The sequence below is a fragment of the Entelurus aequoreus genome, linkage group LG02, assembly GCF_033978785.1.
Source record: "Entelurus aequoreus isolate RoL-2023_Sb linkage group LG02, RoL_Eaeq_v1.1, whole genome shotgun sequence".
NCBI classification, from domain to species: Eukaryota; Metazoa; Chordata; class Actinopteri; order Syngnathiformes; family Syngnathidae; genus Entelurus; species Entelurus aequoreus.
In genome coordinates this window covers 1,269,440-1,295,000 of record NC_084732.1, presented here as the reverse complement: position 1 = coordinate 1,295,000, position 25,561 = coordinate 1,269,440, and the positions used below count along the sequence as shown (strand labels likewise).

The 25,561-nt window shown below is 37.5% G+C and overlaps 1 protein-coding gene across 1 annotated transcript in view; it reads left to right on the top strand.

Annotated features, from left to right (window-relative positions):
* znf536 (zinc finger protein 536) overlaps positions 1-25,561 on the top strand; it is a 295,445-nt gene that overhangs the window by 116,199 nt on the left and 153,685 nt on the right. The gene's annotated exons all lie outside the window — the stretch shown is intronic.

Below are 25,561 nucleotides of genomic sequence, written 5' to 3'. Positions count from 1 at the left end.
ATCATCGCCGCGATGGCCGTCACTAAAAGTCACTTCGGGGCGGTCTATTTGCTGGACCATTAGCACGATCAGTGCCGCTCTGCTTTAAATGGAATAAATGCACAGTTTATGCAGAAAGCCGTGTTTTGTTTGCCATGTATTTGTGTGTGTGTGGGGGGGGGGAGGGGGGGTGGCATGGGGGTTGTGCATGAAAAAGCAAACAAAGGCAAAATAAATCAAATCTGCCCTAAAAAATGGGTAGTTTTTCACGTGCCGCAAACATGTTTTATTAAGGGGGGGGGGGGTTTCGGGGGGAGCGAACACCTGCCTTAAAATGTCGTCTCAACATCTCCCGAATGCCATTTTGCTTAATTGACTTGGAAATGGCCCAAATGTATTGCTGAGTGCGGTCTAATTAATATTAATAATAAATGCCATTATTAACATCAAAGAACATCTGCTGCCCCTGTTTGCTGCCGCCTTCTCTTTTCATCTGCCAAACAACAACGCGCCTTTATTTCCATTTATCCGCTCGCCTTCTTTTTTTTTTGCTGGCGCGCCTTCCCGCGCCTGGCCCGGGTCAAACAGGAAGTGGCGGCGGTGCCGTGTGACCCCCCCCCCCCCCCCCCCCATCCTTCTTCTTCTTCATCCTTTCTTCTTCCGCAAGCGTCCGCCTTCTGCTGGCGGTGATACCTCAGAGAACCGTCTCACACACACACACACACACACACACACACACTCACACACCTTCTTGTATTTCTTACCTTCTTGAGACCTCCGATAAATGCCTACCTCTTTAGGACCACCCTTTCTAGATATATACAGATGTGTATTTACAACATTAATAATATATACATACTATGCTAATATAAAAAAGCTTGTTGTGAAAAATGAGTTGGAATTTCACAAGAAAAAGGTCACAATTTCACAAGAGAAACTTAGACTTTTGGCGGTATTATAATAAAAGTCGTCATTTTACTCGACGCAAGTCAAAATGTTACAAGAAAAACAGAACATTTGTGCAATATTATGATAAAAGTTGGAATTTTACTCAATAACAGTCAAAGATTTACAAGAAAAGCTTAACATTTGGGCAATTTTATGAAAAGGGTCGTAGTTTTACTCGACAAAAGTCACAATTTTATAAGAAAACTTTAACATTTTGGCGATATTGTTATTATATTTTGGAATTTTATTTGACAAAATTATAATTTTGCACAAAAAAGTCACTATTTTACAAGAACAACCAAAAAATTGGCGATATTGTGACAAAAGTCAGAATTTTATATGACAAATGTCACCATTTTGCATTTGAAAAAATCCTAATTTCACATAAAAAAAGTAATAATTTTACGAGAAAAAAATTGCCATATTACAGAAACAGAAAGAATATGAGAAATTGTTCCCGATTTTATAAGAAAAAATTCGACACATTGTGAGAAAAAGACTGCTTTTCGTTATTTTTATTTTATTTTTATTTTTTGTTTTTAATTGTTTCTTAATCCTCATCATTTACTTCAAGTTATTACGGTATGTCTCTATATACATATTCATTTTATGTTTGTAATTAATTTTGGCCAAAGGGGGTGCATTTCAATTTCTTACACACACTTGTTATTACATATGTTGGCCAAAAGGGGGAGCACTTCAAATGTTTACACACACTTGTTATTTCATATTTTGACCAGAGGGGGAGCACTTCAAATGTTTACACACACTTGTTATTACATATGTTGGCCAGAGGGGGAGCCCTTCAATTTTTTTTACACACACTTGTTATTTCATATGTTGACCAGAGGGGGAGCACTTTTAAAACCAGCACACGGTCGATTTAAAAAATCCCTCTTTTTTGGGACCACCCTCATTTTGATAGATTTCACCACCAGGGGTGCAAATGAGATCTCTATTTTTTTTGTTTGGCCCCTGTGCCGCACTTTGGGCAACCCAGCTGTAGAAGTTAACTGTTAATGTCCACTGTAGTCTTAGTAGCGTAGTGTATTTGTTCATCCTATGGTCACATATGGGACGCGGGTTGTCTTACGTTAGCACCGGAAGTCGTAAAATCAGCTGGTCACCCGGCGGGTTTTTTCGTGGATGAATAGTGAAGTCCTTCTTTAGCTTGTTTGATCATATATTGCTGCCTTTGCACCTGTCAATGTTTACTTTTGTATGCACTTTAAATCAACAAATAATCCTGACTTTGGAGCAATGTTCACGGACTCTAGTATTTGGCTCTCTATTAGATGCAATGGTTTTCCCGTATTGGGACCATGATTTTGGTCCTAACTTGTTCCCCGGTCCTTATATGGAAGTTATTTTTCCTTGTTGATGTCTCAAGAAGTGTATAAATACAAGAACACACACACACACACGGACATGTTCTGGAAGTTTCTCCACCAATCACAGAGGCCCCGGGTAAGAACGCAGGATGTGGAGAAGTGGTCCTTGTCAGGCAGTAAACGGGCGACTAATGCGGCGGCGTTTAATGGTAATTGTTGTTTGCTTAATAAATTCTGTGCGTGGAGATCGGCGCGGCGGCGGCGGCGGCGGCGGGAATGCGAGCGTCAGCAGTGTAACTAAACCTCAAATTGATTAACTCGCACCCGCCGCACGCTCACAAAGATGGCTGCGCTCCAAAGCAAAACAAGTGTGTGTGTGCGTGTGTGTGTGTGTGTGTGTGTGTGTGTGTGTGTGTGTGTGTGTGTGTGCGTGTGTGTGTGTGTGTGTGTGTGTGTGTGTGTGTGTGTGTCCATAGGGCAGGATGGTGTTGTGTTGCTCCGGCGTAAGGAAGTCTAACCCCCCCCCCCTCCCCCCCTCCCCGGGCCCATTTTTAAAAGCCTTTCAAATGATGTCATCACATTTTGCCTTCCCTTGTTTTGATGCCCACACCCCTCCCTCCCAATTTTGGGGGTGGTCACGTGACGCATTAAAATAATGGACAGCAAAACATTTTATTTTTTTACGACACTTTGATTTCCTGAAAGTGATATCACGGCTATCGAAGGTTGAGGGCGGGATTAAAAGGCCGCCATTAAAAGGGACGGCCCCCGCTCGATATTGTTTCTTTTTACGTCTGTCAGATGTTGCCGATGACGTTACCACGAGACGCGGACTTCCTGGACCATAAAACTGGTCTACAGTCCTGATTCCAACGGTCTCTGACGAGAGTCGCGTACATGTTGGGGATGTGACCCAAAAATCATAACCCTAGACAAATATCTTCCTGAGAACCAGAGTCCACTGTAGTGGACATTAGTTTAGTGAGTTACTCATATGAAAAAACACAAATGTCCACTACAGTGGACAGTGGTTTCCTTGAGAGCCAGCGTCCACTGTAGTGGACATTAGTTTATAGTCCATTTCTGCTGTCAGTTACTCATTACCCCCTCAAAAATTCAAATGTCCACTAGAGTGGACGCTCATTCTCCTAAGAGCCAGCGTCCACTTTAGTGGACATTAGTTTTGTTAGTTACTAATTTCCCCAAAAAATATAAAAAACACAACTGTCCACTACAGTGGACGGTGGTTCTCCTGAGAGCCAGCGTCCACTGTAGAGGACATTCGTTTGTAGTCCATTTCTTTTGTCAGTTACTCATTACCCCACAAAAATGCAAATGTCCACTACAGTGGACAGTGGTTTCCTTGAGAGCCAGCGTCCACTGTAGTGGACATTAGTTTATAGTCCATTTCTGCTGTTAGTTACTCATTACCCCCTCAAAAATGCTAATGTCCACTACGGTGGACGCTCATTCTCCTAAGAGCCAGCGTCCACTTTAGTGGACATTAGTTTCGTTAGTTACTCATTTCCCATAAAAATATAAAAAACACAAATGTCCACTACGGTGGACGCTCATTCTCCTAAGAGCCAGCGTCCACTTTAGTGGACATTAGTTTTGTTAGTTACTCATTTCCCCGCAAAATATAAAAAACACAAATGTCCACTACAGTGGACGGTGGTTCGCCTGAGAGCCAGCATCCACTCTAGTGGACATTAGTTTATAGTCCATTTCTTTTGTCAGTTACTCATTACCCCCCAAAAATGCAAATGTCCACTACAGTGGACGCTCGTTCTCTTGAGAGCCAGTGTCCACTGTAGTGGACATTAGTTTATAGTCCGTTTCTGCTGTCAGTTACTCATTACCCCCCCAAAAATTCAAATTTCCACTACAGTGGACGCTCGTTCTCCTAAGAGCCAGCGTCCACTTTAGTGGACATTAGTTTCGTTAGTTACTCATTTCCCCCTAAAATACAAAAAACACAATAGCCCACTACGGTGGATGGTGGTTCTCCTGAGAGCCAGCGTCCACTGTAGTGGACATTAGATTGTAGTCCATTTCTGCTGTCAGTTACTCATTACCCCTCCTCCCCTCCCCCTCCCCACAAATGCAAATGTCCACTACAGTGGACGCTCGTTCTCCTGAGAGCCAGCGTCCACTGTAGTGGACATTAGTTTATAGTCAATTTCTTTTGTCAGTTACTCATTACCCCCCAAAAATGCAAATGTCCACTACAGTGGACGCTCGTTCTCCTGAGAGCCAGCATCCACTGTAGTGGACATTAGTTTATAGTCAATTTCTTTTGTCAGTTACTCATTACCCCCCAAAAATGCAAATGTCCACTACAATGGACACTTGTTCTCCTTAGAGCTAGCGTTCACTGTAGTGGACATTAGTTTTGTTAGTTACTTCTTTAATGGACATTAGTTTTGTTAGTTACTCATTTCCCCCAAAAATATAAAAAACATAAATGTCCACTACAGTGGACGGTGGTTCTCCTGAGAGCCAGCGTCCACTCTAGCGGACATTAGTTTATAGTCCATTTCTTTTGTCAGTTACTCATTACCCCCCCCAAAAATATAAAAAATACCACAAATGTCCACTACAGTGGACGCTGGCTCTCAGGGGAACGAGCGTCCACTTTAGTGGACATTCGTTTGTAGTCCATTTTGTTTTGCCAGTTACTTATAACCCCCCCCAAAAATGCAAATGTCCACTACAATGGACACTCGTTCTCCTTAGAGCTAGCGTTCACTGTAGTGGACATTAGTTTTGTTAGTTACTTCTTTAGTGGACATTAGTTTTGTTAGTTACTCATTTCCCCCCAAAATATAAAAAACATAAATGTCCACTACAGTGGACGGTGGTTCTCCTGAGAGCCAGCGTCCACTCTAGCGGACATTAGTTTATAGTCCATTTCTTTTGTCAGTTACTCATTACCCCCCCAAAAATATTTTAAAAAACCACAATTGTCCACTACAGTGGACGCTGGCTCTCAGGGAAACGAGCGTCCACTGTAGTGGTCATTCGTTTGTAGTCCATTTTGTTTTGCCAGTTACTCATAACCCCCCCAAAAAATGCAAATGTCCACTACAGTAGACGCTCGTTCTCCTAAGAGCCAGTGTAGGGGACATTAGTTTCGTTAGTTACTCATTTCCTCCAAAAAATATTTAAAAAAAAACACAAATGTCCACTATAGAGGATGGTGGTTCTCCTGAGAGCCAATGTCCACTCTAGTGGACATTTTGTCTTTGAGCCGTCAAGTTTTACAATACAACTACAACAATTCATACTTACTAAACCGTCCCATTTGTGATGTCTGTGGTTGTCATGCATATTTGTACGTGACATCGTCATTTAATAAAGCTAACGTTGTTAGCATTAGCCTTATATGCTAACATGTTGACAAGTCCCTGTTCTTTCTTTCTTTCTTTCTTTCTTTTTACTTTATTTCGAACATGAACACACTTACAGCATAATAATACATCACACAATTGTGTATCATTTCTCTTTACATCGTGTCCGAAAAGGAGTAGGAAGAAGCAAAGCGTATTTGATCTGTTTAGTGTCATTAACTGACAACGGCATTCTTTTTCTGTTGTTCCAGTTCCACAAAGTCCTTGGTAAATCCACCAAGACGTCACCGTGGAGTTATTGAGTCTGTTTAGATGACTGACGATGACTTCTGTTTTGTTTGATCAGCCGTTTTACTGCCCGGACACCCGTTTGGAAACAACTAAGTTATGTAAATAAACATTTACAAAATATTTCTGCGTAAATAACTCATTCCTGCGGCTTATAGTCAGGTGCGGCTTATATATGGACAAATAATGTATTCTTCTAAAATTTAGTGGCCGCACTGTGTAGTCCGGGGGGTAAAAAACGGTAACTTTTGCTGTATCTACCGTAGCATGCGTTCTAGAAAATACCCCGTTTGAGACTACATGAGCGGTATGATCTACCAGCACATTACAGAAGTGGTCAATATGAAAGTGATTAGTGGAAATGTCACCTGCAGTAAACGATCATGGCCTTCGAATGTCCTCTAGAGAAGTGGTCCCCAACCTTTTTGTAGCTGCGGACCGGTCAACGCTTGAAAATTTGTCCCACGGACCGGGGGTGGGGTATGTTTTTTTAATTTTTAATTTTAATTTTTTTATTTTTTTTGTCATAAAGAAATAAAATCATGTGTGCTTACGGACTGTATCCTTGCAGACTGTATTGATATATATTGATACAGTATATAATGTATATATTGTGTTTTTTATGTTGATTTGATATTAAAAAAAATATTTAAAAATAAAAATTTAATTTAAAAAAATATATATATTTATTTCTTTTGCGGCCCGGTACCAATCGGTCCACGGACCGGTACCGGGCCGCGGCCCGGTGGTTGGGGAAAACTGCTCTAGAACGTCGACATGGCTTTCAAGAACATGTCAAATATTCCCCAGCACATTTTAGTACGTGCTGCATTGTGAGTGTCATCAGTGTTAGCAACCATCTTGTTTGTGCTGCTCTTGTCTCCCCCCCCACCCCCCCTCCTTTTTCTGTTAATGAGAGCAGGGTGTGGTCGCCGCACACACACACACACACACACACACACACACACACACACACACACACACACACACACACACAATGTGTCAGATCTTTATCAATTTATATATTTGTCAGTCAGTCATGGAGGATGCCCTGGTGTCCCTGTGGTGTTGGAAAGGCAGGGAGGAGGAGTCAGTCACACACACACACACACACACACACACACACACACACACACACACACACACACACACACACACACACACACACACACACACACACACACACACACACACACATTCCTGTACGTGTTACCTTCTTGAGACCTCCGAATAATGCCTCCCTCTTTAGGACCGCCCTTTCTAGATATATAAAGATGTGTATTTACAACATGAATAATATATACATACGATGCAAATATGAAAAAAGCTTGTTGTGAAAAATGAGTTGGAGTTTCATAAGAAAAAGGTCACATTTTCGCAAGAAAAACGTAGAATTTTGGCAGTGTTATAATAAAAGTCGTCATTTTACGAAAAATTTACAAGGAAAGGGGAACATTTGTGCAATATGATGATAAAAGTTGGGTTTTTACTCAATAACAGACGCAATTTTACAAGGAAAGCTTAACATTTTGGCAATTTTATGAAAAGAGTCGTAATTTTACCCGACAAAAGTCACAATTTTATAAGAAAACTGTATAATTTTGGCAATATTATAATAGAAATCGGAATTTTACTTGGCATAATTATGACAAAAGTCATCATTTTACTCTATATGTGTTGGCCCTGCGATGAGGTGGCGACTTGTCCAGGGTGCACCCCACCTTCCACCCGAATGCAGCTGAGATGGGCTACGGCACCACCCGCAACCCCAAAAGGGACAAGCGGTAATAAATGGATGGATGGATCATTTTACTCAAAAAATGTCACTGTTTTACGAGAACGAAAAAAACAATGGCAATATTATGATAAAAGTTGGAATTGTACTCAATAACAGTCACGACTTTACAAGAAAAGCTTAACATTTTGGCAATTTTATGAAAAGAGTCGTAATTTTACTTGACAAAAGTCACAATTTTATAAGAAAACTTTAAAATTTTGGCAATATTATAATAATAATCGGAATTGTACTTGGCAGAAATATGACAAAAGTCATCATTTTACTCAAAAAAATTCACTGTTTTACGAGAAATTAAAAAAATGCCAATATTGTGATAAAAGTCAGAATTATAAATGACAAATGTCACCATTTTGCATTCAAAAGTAATCATTTTATTTGACAAATTATAATTTTACTCAAAAAAGTCAGTGATTTACAAGAACAACAAAAAAATTGGCAATATTGTGATAAAAGTCAGAATTTTATATGACAACTGTCACCATTTTGCGTTAAAAAGTAATAATTTTATTTGACAAAATTATAATTTTACTCAAAAAAGTCACTATTTTACAAGAACAACAAAAAAAATTGGCAATATTGTGATAAAAGTCAGAATCATATATGACAAATGTCACCATTTTGCATTAAAAAGTAATAATTTTATTTGACAAAATTATAATTTTACTCAAAAAAGTCACTATTTTACAAGAACAACAAAAAAAATTGGCAATATTGTGATAAAAGTCAGAATTTTATATGACAAATGTCACCATTTTGCATTAAAAAGTAATAATTTTACATAAAAAAGTAATCATTTTACGAGAAAATATTGCAATACTACAGAAACAGAAAGAACATGAGAAATTGTTCCCAATTTTGAAAGAAAAAGCTTAACATTTTGGCAATTGTATGAAAAGAGTCGTAATTTTACTCGACAAAAGTCACAATTTTATAAGAAAACTGTCAAATGTTGGCAATATCATAACAATAACCGGAATTTTACTTGGCAAAATTATAACAAAAGTCATAATTTTACTCATAAAAATGTCACTATTTTACGAGAACAACAAAAAAATGGCATTATTGTGATAAAAGTCTGAATTTTATATGACAAATGTCACCATTTTGCATTGAAGTAATGATTTTACGAGAAAATATTGCAATAGTACAGAAACAGAAAGAACATGAGAAATTGTTTCCAATTTTGAAAGAAAAAAGTCGACACCTTGTGAGAAAAAGACTGCTTTTAGTTCATGTATTTTTTTTGTTTAATTTTTTGTTTGTAATTGTTTTTAATCTTCATTATTTACTTCAAGTTATTATAGTATGTCTCTATATACATATTCATTTATTTATTTTTTTAAATTCATTTTGGCAAAGGGGCCATTTAAATTTCATACACACACTTGTTATTACATATGTTGACCGGAGGGGAGCACTTCACATTTTTACACACACTTGTTATTTCATATATTGACCGGAGGGGGAGCACTTCACATTTTTACACACACTTGTTATTTCATATGTTAAACAAAGGGGGAGCACTTCAAATTTTTACACACACTTGTTATTTCGTATGTTAAACAAAGGGGGAGCACTTCAAATTTTTACACACACTTGTTATTACATATGTTGACCGGAGGGGGAGCACTTCAAATTTTTACACACACTTGTTATTTCGTATGTTAAACAAAGGGGGAGCACTTCAAATTTTTACACACACTTGTTATTACATATGTTGACCGGAGGGGGAGCACTTCAAATTTTTACACACACTTGTTATTTCGTATGTTAAACAAAGGGGGAGCACTTCAAATTTTTACACACTTGTTATTACATATGTTGACCGGAGGGGGAGCACTTCAAATTTTTACACACACTTGTTATTTCATATGTTGACCAAAGGGGGAGCACTTCAAATGTTTACACACACTTGTTATTTCATCTGTTGACCAGAGGGGGAGTACTGTTAAAACAGACTCACGGTCAATTTGAAAAATCCCTCCTTTATGGGGCCACCCTCATTTTGATAGATTTCACCACCAGGGGGTGCAAATGAGATATCTATTTTTTTGTTTTATGCAATGTGCTTAATGTACCGGAAGTCTTAAAATCAGCTGTTCACCTGGCGGGTTTTTTTCGGGGATGAATAGGGAAGTCCTTCTTTAGCTTGCTTCATCATATATTGCTGCCTTTGCACCTGTCAATGTTTACTTTTGTATGCACATTAAATACATTTAAAAAAATCCTGACTTTGGAGCAATGTTCACGGACTCTAGTATTTGGCTCTCTATTAGATGCAATGGTTTTCCGTATTAGGACCATGATTTATGGTCTTAACTTGTTCACCGGTCCTCATATGGAAGGTACTTTTCCTTGTTGATGTCTCAAGAAGGGTAGAAAGACAAGAACACACACACGGTGTGTAGCGTGTGTGTGTGTGTGTGTGTGTGTGTGTGTGTGTGTGTGTGTGTGTGTGTGTGTGTGTGTGTGTGTGTGTGTGTGTGTGTGTGTGTTGCGAGTGCAGCCGACAGCCGGCGGAGTGACTGATACTCAGCCTGCCTCCCAGATGGCCCGTTCAACTCTGCTCCAATCTGATCCGGGAGCCTTTGTTCTGGCATGTTCCATTAGGCGGCTGTGACACCAGTAAAGGCAGAGGGGAGAAGAGCTGCTCTCAGATCAGATCCACGTGAATTAAACATGGACTCGCAGGCGCTCCGCAAGATGATACATTCGTACGATTTGGAACATCGTCGGGATAAAAGGGCGCTGAATGTCACTTTTAAAAGATGCGGTTTTGTATTTTCAATCTTTTTTTTTTTTTTAAGGGGGGGTCGTACACGCCGAGGAATTAGGTTTGACGGGAAAACTGATGTCAGATCAGCTGCGACGCTGCAATCAAAAGTAGAGGAAGGTTCATATTTTATACATGAAACATGAGGCGCGTTTTCATCTCAAGTGTAGCGCCACCTGCTGTACTATTTATGGACCTTTCCATCCAATCAATGCCATTTGTTTGTTATATTAAAAACAATATTAATATACACTATATTGCCAAAAGTATTTACTCACTTGGCCCGGCCACAGGTGTATAAAAACAAGCACTTGGGCATGGAGACTGTTTCTACAAACATGTGTGAAAGAATGGGCCGCTTTCAGTGATTTCCAGCGTGGAACTGTCATAAGATGCCACCTGTGCAACAAATCCAGTCGTGAAACCCCCTCGCTCCTAAATATTCCTGCATTGTGCCGAGTGTGACATTTGGTGGAGGAGGAATTATGGTGTGGGGTTGGTTGTGTCAGGAGTTGGGCTTGGCCCCCTTTAGTTCCAGTGGAAAGGAACTTTGAATGTTCCAGGATGCTGTTGCGTCAGACCAGTTCTTCCTCCCAGGGAATCTAAGTTACTGGTCAATCCCAAATTTCTTTCGATGACATATATGCTGAGTAAGAAGGACCATCAAGACAGAATAGGAATATTTTCAAGTTTTACTAAAGCTTTAGGAGTTCATCTTAACCAATACATTCATATCGGCTACTCTAGTTGATCTGACATTCAAACGGAAAAGCCAACTTCTTGCACAAAAAAACAACACTGATAAGGAAGATTTGGGGGTTTGGTTTCACATTCCTGATGGTTTAAGACAGTGGTCCCCAACCTTTTTGTAGCTGGGGACCGGTCAATGCTTGAAAATGTGTCCCACGGACTAAGGGGGGAGGGGAATTTTTTAATGTTTTTTTTTTTTTTTCCATAAAGAAATACAATCATGTGTGCTTACGGACTGTATCCCTGCAGACTGTATTGATATATATTGTGTTTTTTATGTTGATTTAATTAAAAATAAAAATAAAAATTTTTTTTATTTATTGCGCGGCCCGGTACCAATCGGTCCGCGGACAGGTGGTTGGGGACCACTGGTTTAAGACACTAAACAGACAATCTGAAGACAAAAAGAGACTGGTAGAATATACAAAGGAAAAGTACTAGCTACTCTAAACATGGCTAGGTAAAAAGAAAGAACTCTTAAACATACATGCATGCTCCACAATGCCAAAAAATGTTGGACAATTCCATGCTCCCGACCTTGTGGGAACAGTTTGGAGCGGGCCCCTTCCTGTTCCAACATGACTGTGCACCAGTGCACAAAGCAAGGTCCACAAAGACATGGATGACAAGAGTCTGGTGCGGATGAACTTGACTGGCCTGCACAGAGTCCTGAACTGAACCCGATAGAACACCTTTGGGATGAATTAGAACGGAGACTGGGAGTTCAGTCTTTAAATTTCATAATATTTTCAAAATACATGTTTGCTATAAAATGTGCCCATTGTACACATATTTGGCCGAAATTAATAATTTTTAAGCCAAGTTTTAATTTAAAAAATATTTTAATTTACTAAAAACATGTATTTTATTGTGTTGAAACAAATTGTTAAAATTATTATTATATTAAAATGAGATATCCCTCTCTGTCCATAAATGATGTAACTATTTATTTATTCATTGTTTATTTATGTATTTACTCACTCATTTGTCTAGACAAGATATTTAATGTTCGAACTGTTGGCTAGTCAGTTCAGTTCAGCCGTTTGTTGCGCCCCAAGAAGTGCTAATACTGTAAGTAGTGTACCGATCGCGCACCGGTTGTTTGATTGTAACGTGCATCTTAGTTGTAGTTTTCGTTCACAAATTCGGAGGTGTTGAAGTCGCCATGTAAAATCCCTAATGCTAATTTGTTAGCATGTCAAGGTATATTAGCATCAGTTTTTTTTTTGTGAGTGAAAACCCATCTACACTTTGTGAAGTGAGAATTTTAACTTGTAATAGTTTACGGTGTGTTGGCTAGTCGGTTCATGTCTTTTGTTGCGCCCTAAAAAGTGCTAATACTGTAAATAGTGTACTTATGCACCAGTTGTTTGATTGTAACGTGCATCTTAGTTGTAGTTTTCGTCTACAAATTCGGAGGTGTTGAAGTCGCCATGTAAAATCGCTAATGCTAATCATTATTATGTCAATGTATATTAGCATCAGGTTTTTTTTGTGAGTGAAAACCCATCAACACTTTGTGACGTGAGAATTTTAACTTGTAATAGTTTACGGTGTGTTGGCTAGTCAGTTCATGTCTTTTGTTGCGCCCTAAAAAGTGCTAATACTGTAAGTAGTGTACTTATTATGCACCAGTTGTTTGATTGTAACGTGCATCTTAGTTGTAGTTTTCGTCCACAAATTCGGAGGTGTTGAAGTCGCCATGTAAAATCGCTAATGCTAAATCGTTAGCATGTCAATGTTTATTAGCATCAGGTTTTTTTGTGAGTGAAAACCCATCAACACTTTGTGAAATGAGAATTTTAACTTGTAATAGTTTACGGTGTGTTGGCTAGTCAGCTCATGTCTTTTGTTGCGCCCTAAAAAGTGCTAATACTGTAAGTAGTGCACTTGTGATTTAGGGCTGTATAAATAAACATTGATTGATTGATTGATTGATTGATTGATTGACTTATTATGCACCAGTTGTTTGATTGTAACGTGCATCTTAGTTGTAGTTTTCGTCCACAAATTCGGAGGTGTTGAAGTCGCCATGTAAAATTGCTAATGCTAATCATTAGCATGCCAATGTATATTAGCATCAGGTTTTTTTTGTGAGTGAAAACCCATCAACACTTTGTGAAGTGAGAATTTTAACTTGTAATAGTTGGCTAGTCAGCTCATGTCTTTTGTTGCGCCCTAAAAAGTGCTAATACTGTAAGTAGTGTACTTATTATGCACCAGTTGTTTGATTGTAACGTGCATCTTAGTTGTAGTTTTCGTCCACAAATTCGGAGGTGTTGAAGTCGCCATGTAAAATTGCTAATGCTAATCATTAGCATGCCAATGTATATTAGCGTCAGGTTTTTTTTGTGAGTGAAAACCCATCAACACTTTGTGAAGTGAGAATTTTAACTTGTAATAGTTTACGGTGTGTTGGCTAGTCAGCTCATGTCTTTTGTTGCGCCCTAAAAAGTGCTAATACTGTAAGTAGTGTACTTATTATGCACCAGTTGTTTGATTGTAACGTGCATCTTAGTTGTAGTTTTTGTTCACAAATTCGGAGGTGTTGAAGTTGCCATGTAAAATCGCTAATGCTAATCGTTAGCATGTCAACGTATATTAGCATCAGGGGTTTTTTGTGAGTGAAAACCCATCAACACTTTGTGAAGTGAGAATTTTAACTTGTAATAGTTTACGGTGTGTTGGCTAGTCAGTTCATGCCTTTTGTTGCGCCCTAAAAAGTGCTAATACTGTACGTAGTGCACTTGTTATGCACCAGTTGTTTGATTGTAACGTGCATCTCAGTTTTCATTCACAAATTCGGAGGTGTTGAAGTCGCCATGCAAAATCGCTAATGCTAATCATTAGCATGTCTATGTATATTAGCATTAGTTTTTTTTGTGAGTGAAAACCCATCAACACTTTGTGAAGTAACACTTTGCTATGTTTTGTCTTTTGTTGCGCCCTAAAAAGTGCTTATACTGTAAGTAGTGCACTTATTATGCACCAGTTGTTTGATTGTAACGTGCATCTTAGTTGTAGTTTTCGTCCACAAATTCGGAGGTGTTGAAGTCGCCATGTAAAATTGCTAATGCTAATCGTTAGCATGTCAATGTATATTAGCATCAGTTTTTGGAAAAGTGGAGCCAGTTTCTTTGTTGGCTTTGAAAATTGCAACATCACCTGGAGAGGTAGTTTGGCGGGGTCCGCTCTCAGTGCTGCTGGAGTGATCGGCAAGCGCCAAAGTCCTAATTAGGACGCTGTCGTCGCCACCGAGGAGAACATTCTCACTTTAGGTTGTTTACTTCTCCCGCCGCTCGTTGATCTTTTTAGCGGGTGTGCGGTGGTGGGGTGGGGAGGGGGGGGTTTGTTTTGCCGCTACAAATCACGCCGTCCGTCAACGTTGAAACCTTTTGAGCGGAAGTCAAAACATGTCTAATCTGATGAAGGCGCCATTAAACCCCGGCCCGTCGAAGACGTCGACCTTTACGGGCTCGTTTACGCCGCGCCTCACCTGTGACACTCGCGTTAACGCCTCCGACAGCCAAATCCGCTTTGCATGGGAAAGGAAATAGGCAGGAGAAGAAAAAAAAACAACAAACAAACCAAAAAAAACGTCAGGAAGCGGGCGGATCGATAACGGCGGGAGATTCTTCCCCCGGCCGGCGGTGAGCGACGAGGCCTAATATACGAGGTAACCTTCAAAATGTCATAAATGTGTTGTGCAATAAAGTGTCAATATTTGTGGTTATGTGCAGCGCCGTGACTTTTACAGTAATTGGAGCGGCCACATTAAAAGAGACGGATCAGTCTACTGATTAAAGACACACACACACACACACACACACACTTACAACACACACGCCTTTGTTTGCATGTGTGTGTGTGCGTGTGTGTCGCAGATTTATTATTAAAGGCCTGTTAGATGCCAGCATCTCTGGTAGTGTGTGTCGTCTTCCTGCAGGAGTGCTGTTAACCCTGACACTCTGTGTGTGTGTGTGTGTGTGTGTGTGTGTGTGTGTGTGTGTGTGTGTGTGTGTGTGTGTGTGTGTGTGTGTGTGTGTGTGTGTGTGTGTGTGTGTTCTGGCAATGCATACTTAATGGGGACATCACTCTGTTTACACAATCACCTTTAGGGGACCTCTGACGGTACGGGGACCAAAAACAGGTCCCCTATAGGGAAACCTTTTTAAATGATAGTCAGATCCATTCTGAAGATGCCTAAGTGATTTTTTAAGCTTTGGCCCATTAAAACATGTTTACTGGTTAGTTTGAGTGTGAGACATTAGCACAGCAGCCCCCTCATCGGGCTGTAAGCTGGTACATTTAAGTGGTGAAACTTCCTATATCCTGTATTCTGAGGATCATGTCATATTTAATTTGAACTTTTTTTTTTTTTTTTTTTTTTTTTTAAATGGTCCTCAGTAGTCACGTACAAATGTACGAAGCCCCTAAAGGGACATGGGGGATTTTTTTTTTTTTGTATATATATATTTTTTTTTAGACATGTATCTCGTGCGCACGAGAAACTTTTTATAAAGTTATAAAAAATAAAAAATTAAATTGTAGGATTTTTTTTTTTTTTTTTTTTGGGCGACATGTATCTCGTGCGCATGAGAAACTTTCTCGTGCACAAGAGTTACATGTATAAAATAAAAATTATACAATTTTTATTTTTTATAACTTTATAAAAAGTTATACATACATGTCTAAAAAAATTTTTAAAAAATTATTAAAAAATTAATTTTCCCTATGTCCCTTTAGGTGACTTCTCGTGCGCAGGAGTTACATGTCTAAAAAAAATAAATAAAAAAAAATAAAAATAGTGTAATTTTATTTTTTTAAATTTTTTTTAGACATGTAACTCTTGCACACGAGATAGTTTCTCATGCGCACGAGATACATGTATAAAAAAAAATTCAAAAAAATAAAAATCATTTAAAAATTTTTTTCCCCCATGTCCCTTTAGGGGCTCCGTACAAATGTGTGTGAATTATGCCAAATTATTTAAATTTGGTCCCCGTGAACCATATTAACTCTTTTTCCCCAGGGTCCCCAGTAAGAATGTGCGCACGAGAAACTATCTTGTGTGCACGAAAAACTGTCTTGTGCGCATGAGAAACTTTTTATAATGTTATAAAAAAAATTAAACACTAACACTAGTTTCTCATGCGCACGAGAAACTATCTCGTGTGCAAGAGTTACATGTCTAAAAAAATAAAATAAAATAAAAAGTATACTATTTTTTAAAATATTTTGTATAACTTTATAAAAAGTTATACATACATGTCTAAAAAAAATAAAAAATTTAAAAAAAATTATAATTTTTTTTTCTTCCCCCATGTCCCTTTAGGGGCTCCGTACATGTGTACGTGACTTCTCGTGCACAGGAGTTACATATCTAAAAAAAATTTAAAAAAATAAAAAAAATAGTATAATTTTTATTTTATTTTTTATTTTTTTAGACATGTAACTCTTGCACACAAGATAGTTTCTCGTGCGCACGAGATACATGTATAAAAAAAAATTCAAAAAAATAAAAATCATTTAAAAAAAAAATGTCCCCCATGTCCCTTTAGGGGCTCCGTACAAATGTGTGTGAATTATGCCAAATTATTTAAATTTGGTCCCCGTGAACCATATTAACTCTTTTTTTTCCCAGGGTTCCCAGTAAGAATGTGTGCACAAGAAATTATCTTGTGTGCACGAAAAACTGTCTCGTGCGCATGAGAAACTTTTTATAAAGTTATAAAAAAAATTAAACACTAGCAATAGTTTCTCATGCGCACGAGAAACTATCTCGTGTGCAAGAGTTACATGTCTAAAAAAATAAAATAAAATAAAAAGTATACTATTTTTTTTAATATTTTGTATAACTTTATAAAAAGTTATACATACATGTCTAAAAAAAATTTAAAAAAAATTATAAAAAAATAAATGTTCCCCATGTCCCTTTAGGGGCGCCGTACATGTGTACGTGACTTCTCGTGCACAGGAGTTACATATCTAAAAAAAAAAAAAATAATTAAAAAAAATAGTATAATTTTTATTTTATTTTTATTTTTTTAGACATGTAACTCTTGCACACGAGATACATGTATAAAAAAAAATTCAAAAAAATAAAAATCATTTAAAAAAAAATGTCCCCCATGTCCCTTTAGGGGCTCCGTACAAATGTGTGTGAATTATGCCAAATTATTTAAATTTGGTCCCTGTGAACCATATTAACTCTTTTTCCCCAGGGTCCCCAGTAAGAACGTGCGCACAAGAAAAAAAAAAGTTATAAAAAAAAAATTTAAAAAATGTATATTTCTTTTTTTTTTTTTTTAAGACATGTATCTCATGCGCACGATAAACTGTCTCGTGTGCAAGAGTTACATGTCTAAAAAAAAATAAAAAATAAATTATACTATTTTTTAAAATATTTTTTATAACTATATTAAAAGTTTTTTAGACATACATGTCTAAAAAAATAAATAAATATAATAAAAAAATAAATGTCCCCCATGTCCCTTTAGGGGCTCCGTACATTTGTACGTGACTTCTCGTGCGCAGGAGTTACATATCTAAAAAAAATAAAATAAATAAAAATTATACTATTTTTTTGTATATTTTTTATAACTTTATAAAGAGTTTCTTGTGCGCACGAGATACATGTATAAAATAAAAATAAAAAAATAAAATAAAATAAAAAGGTCCCCCATGTCCCTTTAGGGCAGTGGTCCTCAACCGTGGACCGATTGGTTGGTATTTTTTAAAAAAAAAAAAAAAAATTAATTTTTTTTTTCAATTAAATCAACATAAAAAACACAATATATACATTATATATCAATATAAATCAATACAGTCTGCAGGGATACAGTCCGTAAGCACACATGATTGTATTTCTTTGTGACAAAAAAAAAAAAAAACAATTTTTTTTTACTAGCCCCCCTCCCCCCCGGTTCGTGGGACAAATTTTCGAGCGTCGACCGGTCTGCAAGTACAAAAAGGTTGGGGACCACTGCTTTAGGGGCTCCGTACAAATGTGTGTGAATTATGCAAAATTATTTAAATTTGGTCCCCATGAACCATATTAACTCTTTTTCCCCCAGGGTCCCCAGTAAGAATGATCAGCACATTACTTCATCAATCCAGAGATTTAAAGACGTGTATGAGCTACCTGGGCAGTGGACATTTTACCTAAATTTGTTTATGCCTCCACAACCTGTAGAAAGGGTGGTCCCCACAAGGTATGAACAACAACTTGGTCCCCATTCCCTATGATAACCAGTATGTGTGTGTGTCGCAGATTTATTATTAAAGGCCTGTTAGATGCCAGCATCTCTGGTAGTGTGTGTCGTCTTCCTGCAGGAGTGCTGTTAACCCTGACACTCTGTGTGTGTGTGTGTGTGTGTGTTGTAAGTGTGTGTGTGTTGTAAGTGTGTGTGCGCATCCTGGCGTGTGCTGGTGTCTAAGCCGTGTTTGGGATTTTTTAATTTCGCCTCCATCTGCGGCGGGCAGGTGGGCGAGTGTCTGCTACACGATGTGTGGCGCGCTTGCCAAGAGAGGATCTGTACAGTCGACCGCTGGAAATATGTTCACGAGGCGCACACTCGGGCGACAGTATGGTGCGGCCCGGCGCCGGGGGGATTGCGGCGGCCTTCTTTATTTCTTCTGTATATGTCTGTGTAACACGCGCTCAAGTGTGGCGTCACGCGACACTTTGTGGCTTTGAGGTGTGCTATAGAGTGTGTGTCGAGTCCAACTGCTGGAGAAGTGCAGACGCTATAGAACACAGGTGGCAAACTCAAGGTCTGGGGGCCAAATCTGGCCCGCCACAGGATTTAAGGTGGTCCTGCTGCATCATATATCAATCATGTCCAGTGTAGTGGACATTAGTGTTTTTGTAATAGTTGACAAAAGAAACAAACAAAAAAATCATGTCCAATGTAGTGGACATTAGTGTTTCTATAATACTTGACAAAAGAAACAGACAGATAGTCATGTCCAATGTAGTGGACATTTGTGTTTTTACAATAGTTGACAAAAGAAACAGACAGATAGTCATGTCCAATGTAGTGGACATTTGTGTTTTTATAATAGTTGACAAAAGAAACAAACAAAAAATCATGTCCAGTGTAGTGGACATTAGTGTTTTTATAATAGTTGACAAAAGAAAAAGACAAATAGTCATGTCCAGTGTAGTGGACATTAGTGTTTTTATAATAGTTGAGAAAGGAAACAGACAAATAGTCATGTCCAATGTAGTGGACATTTGTGTTTTTATTATAATTGACAAAAGAAACAAATAATCATGTCCAGTGTAGTGGACATTTGTGTTTTTATAATAGTTGACAAAAGAAACAAACAAAAAATCATGTCCAGTGTAGTGGACATTAGTTTTTTTTATAATAGTTGACAAAAGAAACAAACAAAAATTCATGTCCAGTGTAGTGGACATTTGTGTTTTTATAATAGTTGACAAAAGAAACAGACAAATGGTCATGTCCAATGTAGTGGACATTTGTGTTTTTATCATAATTGACAAAAGAAACAAACAAATAATTATGTCCAGTGTAGTGGACATTTGTTTGTTTTATAGTAGTTGATAAAAGAAACAAACAAAAATTCATGTCCAGTGTAGTGGACATTTGTGTTTTTATAATAGTTGACAAAAGAAACAGACAAATAATCATGTCCAGTGTAGTGGACATTAGTGTTTTTATAATAGTTGACAAAAGAAACAGACAAATAATCATGTCCAGTGTAGTGGACATTTGTGTTTTTATAATAGTTGACAAAAGAAACAAACAAATAATCATGTCCAGTGTAGTGGACATTTGTGTTTTTATAATAGTTGACAAAAGAAACGGACAAATAATCATGTCCAGTGTAGTGGACATTAGTGTTTTTGATAATAGTTGACAAAAGAAACGGACAAATAACCATGTCCAGTATATTGGACATTAGTGTTTTTGTAATAGTTGACAAAAGAAACAGACAAATAGTCATGTCCAGTGTAGTGGACATTTGTGTTTTTGTTATAATTGACAAAAGAAACGGATAAATAATCATGTCCAGTGTAGTGGACATTAGTTTTTTTTATAATAGTTGACAAAAGAAACAAACAAAAATTCATGTCCAATATAGTGGACATTAGTGTTTTTATTATAATTGACAAAAGAAACAAACAAAAAATCATGTCCAATGTAGTGGACATTAGTTTTTTTTAATAATAACTGACAAAAGAAACAAACAAAAATTAATGTCCAGTGTAGTGGACATTAGTTTTTTTTAATAATAACTGACAAAAGAAACAAGCAAAAATTAATGTCCAGTGTAGTGGACATTAGTTTTTTTTTTATAATAGTTGACAAAAGAAACAAACAAAAAATAATGTCCAATGTAGTGGACATTTGTGTTTTTATTATAATTGACAAAAGAAACAGACAAATAATCATGTCCAGTATAGTGGACATTTGTGTTTTTATTATAATTGACAAAAGAAATGGACAAATAATCATGTCCAATGTAGTGGACATTTGTGTTTTTATTATAATTGACAAAAGAAACAGACAAATAATCATGTCCAGTATAGTGGACATTTGTGTTTTTATTATAATTGACAAAAGAAATGGACAAATAATCATGTCCAATGTAGTGGACATTTGTGTTTTTATAATAATTGACAAAAGAAACGGACAAATAACCATGTCCAGTGTAGTGGACATTTGTGTTTTTTATAATAGTTGACAAAAGAAACGGACAAATAACCATGTCCAGTATAGTGGACATTAGTGTTTTTGTAATAGTTGACAAAAGAAACAGACAAATAGTCATGTCCAGTGTAGTGGACATTTGTTTTTTTGTTATAATTGACAAAAGAAACGGATAAATAATCATGTCCAGTATAGTGGACATTAGTGTTTTTATAATAGAAGTCTGGGCTTCTCTGCTTTGGCTGCTGCCCCCGCGACCCGACCTCGGATAAGTGGAAGAAAATGAATGGATGGATGGAAAATAGCTTCTTGTTGAGTGAAATAAGCGTGTTTATTGATGGCGGCGGGAAGACGCCCTGCGCTCCGACCGCGTCCCGCCCGTCAAAGCGCCAGGGCGGCCATGTTGGCTGTTTGGAATTGAGCGACATGTGTTGTCTTGCTGGCGCTCCGCCGCCGCCGCCGCCGCGGCTGTCAGCGCGTCAACGCGTTTCCCACGTTGTCGTCGCTCACCTCCTCGCCGAGGTGACGGCGTTGATAACAGACTGCCGTCGCGGTAAAGCGAGCGTCAACGGTTTTCTTTCTTCTTCTTCTTCTCGGCGTGGCGTAGACGAGGGTAAGGGGGCGGGGTCAAAGCCGTTATCACCTCATCAGATCAGTGACAGCGAGCTGTCACCATCAGCTGGCACAGCCAGAGAAAATCCTGCCTTTGCTGACACGCTGGAATCTATTTCCTGTCCTTTTCTTCTCCGCCGCCGTCAACAACTCCACCGTGAGCAAGAAAACGGCAGGAAAAAATACCCCGAAACTATCGCCATTATTTGACCGACTTCCGGTAGGCCCTTCTCTTCCTCCACTCGGCGTTTAAAAAGTGAACAGTCACGAAACTACCACAAAGAATTGCACTACTCCCGTCAGTACACTTTGAATTCGCTACTTTTATCAAACGGTGCCAAATTTTGATACTTTAGCTCAAGCACTTGGCGCTCAAAAGTACAGTTTAGCGCCGCTTTTGGAAATGTGTTAGCTCAATGCTAAGTTACATTGTATATGCCATATACATGCTAGCAATTAGCATTAGCGATTTTACGCCTCCAAATTTGGGAGTTAAAACTACAACTAAGATGCACGTTAGTGTAATATTTGAGTGTGCTAAGTACAAGGCACTTTTTCTTTTTATTTACTGTAAGTACACTGCAAAAACTGAAATCTAAGTAAGATTAAATATCTCAAATAAGGGTGATATTTGCTTATTTTCTGTCTGATAAGATAATTCTTCTCACTAACCAGATTTTATGTTAGAGTGTTTTACTTGTTTTGGTCCTAAATGATCTCAGTAAGATATTACAGCTTGTAGCTGAGATTTGATGACCTATATTGAGTAAAACATGCTTAAAACTAGAATATCAAGTGTTGCAAAGCTGTGTCATCAACACTCACAAGTATAAAACTACTTTTTTAAAGTAATAATTTCTTATTTCAAGCATGGAAAAAAAAATGACTTTGACACAATTGTGTCTCATAATTAAAACAGATGACGGCCAAATGGACTTTGCTGTTTTATTTTCAATGAAACAATAGAAAATACGTACTCATATAATAGTACAGTTGGCACAGTACAGTAAACGGACAGTTAATATTTAAACATTTAACATGTGACCTTTCTAACAATTTTGAACAGAAATAGTTCATGCACTTTCAGGTAAATTCTTCAAAATTACATTTAAAAAAAATTTGGTCGGGGGCCGGGCTGTAAATATATATATATATATATATATATATATATATATATATATATATATATATATATATATATATATATATATATATATATATTCTTTGCGCACTAATTAACTGAAAGAGCACGCACTTGGCACGACGATGTCATTATATCGATAGGAAAATGCAAGACATGTAATGCCGAGCGCATATCATTAAGTCAAGATAATGGCACTAGCATTTACTTCATTTAAGAATATTTTTCAACATATTGAGATAAAAGGTCTCATATTTGTTTTTTCTATCAAGAAAAGTGCACTTGTTATTAGTGAGAATATACTTATTTTAAGGTGTTTTTGGGTTCATTGAGGTTAGCTAATTTGACTTGTTTTGGAAAGTCTTGACAAGCCACATTTTCTTGTTCTATTGGCAGATAATTTTCCTTAGTTCAAGTAAAATACCCCTCATGTTTGTATTTTTTTTGTCTTGTTTTTGAACACTGACTTTTTGCAGTGTAGTAAGTAGTGTACCTATCAAACACCAGCTGTTTGATTGTAACGTGTAACGTCATCCACAAATTCGGAGGTGTTGAATAATCATTAGCATGCCGACCGGTAGGAGGCCACGGGGAAGACCCAGGACACGTTGGGAAGACTATGTCTCCCGGCTGGCCTGGGAACGCCTCGGGATCCCTTGGGAGGAGCTGGACGAAGTGGCGGGGGAGAGGGAAGTCTGGGTTTCCCTGCTTAGGCTGCTGCCCCCGCGACCCGACCTCGGATAAGCGGAAGAAGATGGATGGATGGATGTATATTAGCATTATTTTTTTTTTTTGTGAGTGAAAACCCATCAACACTTTGTGAAGTGAGAATTTTAACTTGCAATAGTTTATGGTGTGTTGGCTAGTCAGTTCAGTCTTTGCTAGGTTTTGTCGTTTGTTGCGCCCTGAAAAGTGCTAATACTGTAAGGTGTTGTGCCCTAAAAAGTGCTAATACTGTAAGTAGTGTACCTATCACACACCAGCTGTTTGGTTGTAACGTGAATCTTAGTTGTAGTTTTCATCCACAAATTCGGAGGTGTTGAAGTCGCCATGTAAAATCGCTAATGCTAATCATTAGCATGTCAATGTATATTAGCATCAGTTTTTTTGTGTGAGTGAAAACCCATCAAGACTTTGTGAAGTGATTTCACCAGTATGGAACATTAAACTAAAACAGACAAAAAAATGCATGTCCACTGCAGTGGACGTGTGCATTTTTCATAATGGGGTACTTTTTTCCAGAATATGTAACTGACTAGAAAAAAAACACACAAAAAAATATGCAGTGGACGTTTGCATTTTTCATTACAGGGTCATATTTATCCCGAATATGGAACTCTATACTAAAACAGACAAAAAAAAACACATGTCAACTGGAGTGGACTTGTGCATTTTTCATAACGGGGTACTTTTTTCCAGAATATAAAACTGACTAGAAAAAACCCAACAAAAAACAAAATATATGCCCACTGCAGTGGACGTTTGCATTTTTCATAATAGGGTCATATTTATCCAAAATATGGAACTCTAAACTAAAACAGACAAAAAAACATGTCCACTACAGTGGATGTTTGCATTTTTCATAACAGGGTCATATTTATCCAGAATATTGAACTCTAAACTAAAAAAAACAAAAAAAAAAACATATGTCCACTGCAGTGGACGTGTGCATTTTTCATAATGGGGTACTTTTTTTCCAGAATATGGAACTGACTAGAAAAAAAAACACACAAAAAAATATGTCCACTGCATTGGACGTTTGCATTTTTCATAACAGGGTCATATTTATCCAGAATATTGAACTCTAAACTAAAAAAAACAAAAAAAAAACATATGTCCACTGCAGTGGACGTGTGCATTTTTCATAATGGGGTACTTTTTTTTCCAGAATATGGAACTGACTAGAAAAAAAAACACACAAAAAAATATGTCCACTGCATTGGACGTTTGCGTTTTTCATAACAGGGTCATATTTATCCAGAATATGGAACTCTAAACTAAAACAGACAAAAAAAACATATGTAACTGACTACAATTTTTTTTTTTTATATGTATATATATATATATATATATGTCCACTACAGTGGATGTTTGCATTTTTCATAATGGGGTACTTTTTTCCACAATATGTAACTGACTACAAAAAAAAAAAAAAAAGATGTCCACTACAGTGGACGTTTGCATTTTTCATAACAGGGTCATATGTATCCAGAGTATGGAACTCTAAACTAAAACAGACAAAAAAAAACATACGTCCACTGCAGTGGACTTGTGCATTTTTCATAATAGGGCACTTTTTTCCAAAATATGTAACTGACTACAAAAAAAAATAAAAAAATATGTCCACTACAGTGGACTTTGACATTTTTCATAACAGGTTCATATTTATTCAGAATATGGAACTCTAAACTAAAACAGACAACAAAAAAAACATATGTCCACCACAGTGGACGTTTGCATTTTTCATTACAGGGTAATATTTTTTCCAGAATATGGAACTGACTACAAAAAAAAAAAAAAAAATATGTCCACTACAGTGGACGTTTGCATTTTTCATAACAGGGTCATATTTATCCAGAATATGGAACTCTAAACTAAAACAGACAAAAAAAACCATATGTCCACTGTAGTGGACGTTTGCTACATCCACTGTATACGTTGCTGCTACATAGGGACAGAAACTACCGCAATGCATGCTGGGAGTCTTCATGATACTGACACAAAGTTTTGTCCCAAAAAAAAAAAAAGAAAGTTGTCAGAAGAAAATGGAGTCATGGTTAGCGGCGTGAACGCCTCGCTTTTCCTGGTGGCGCTCCAGATGTGGCGATGATAACGTGATGATGATAACGCCATGACGATGATGATGATGATGATAACGTGACACCACTTTGTCTTCCGTCTGCTT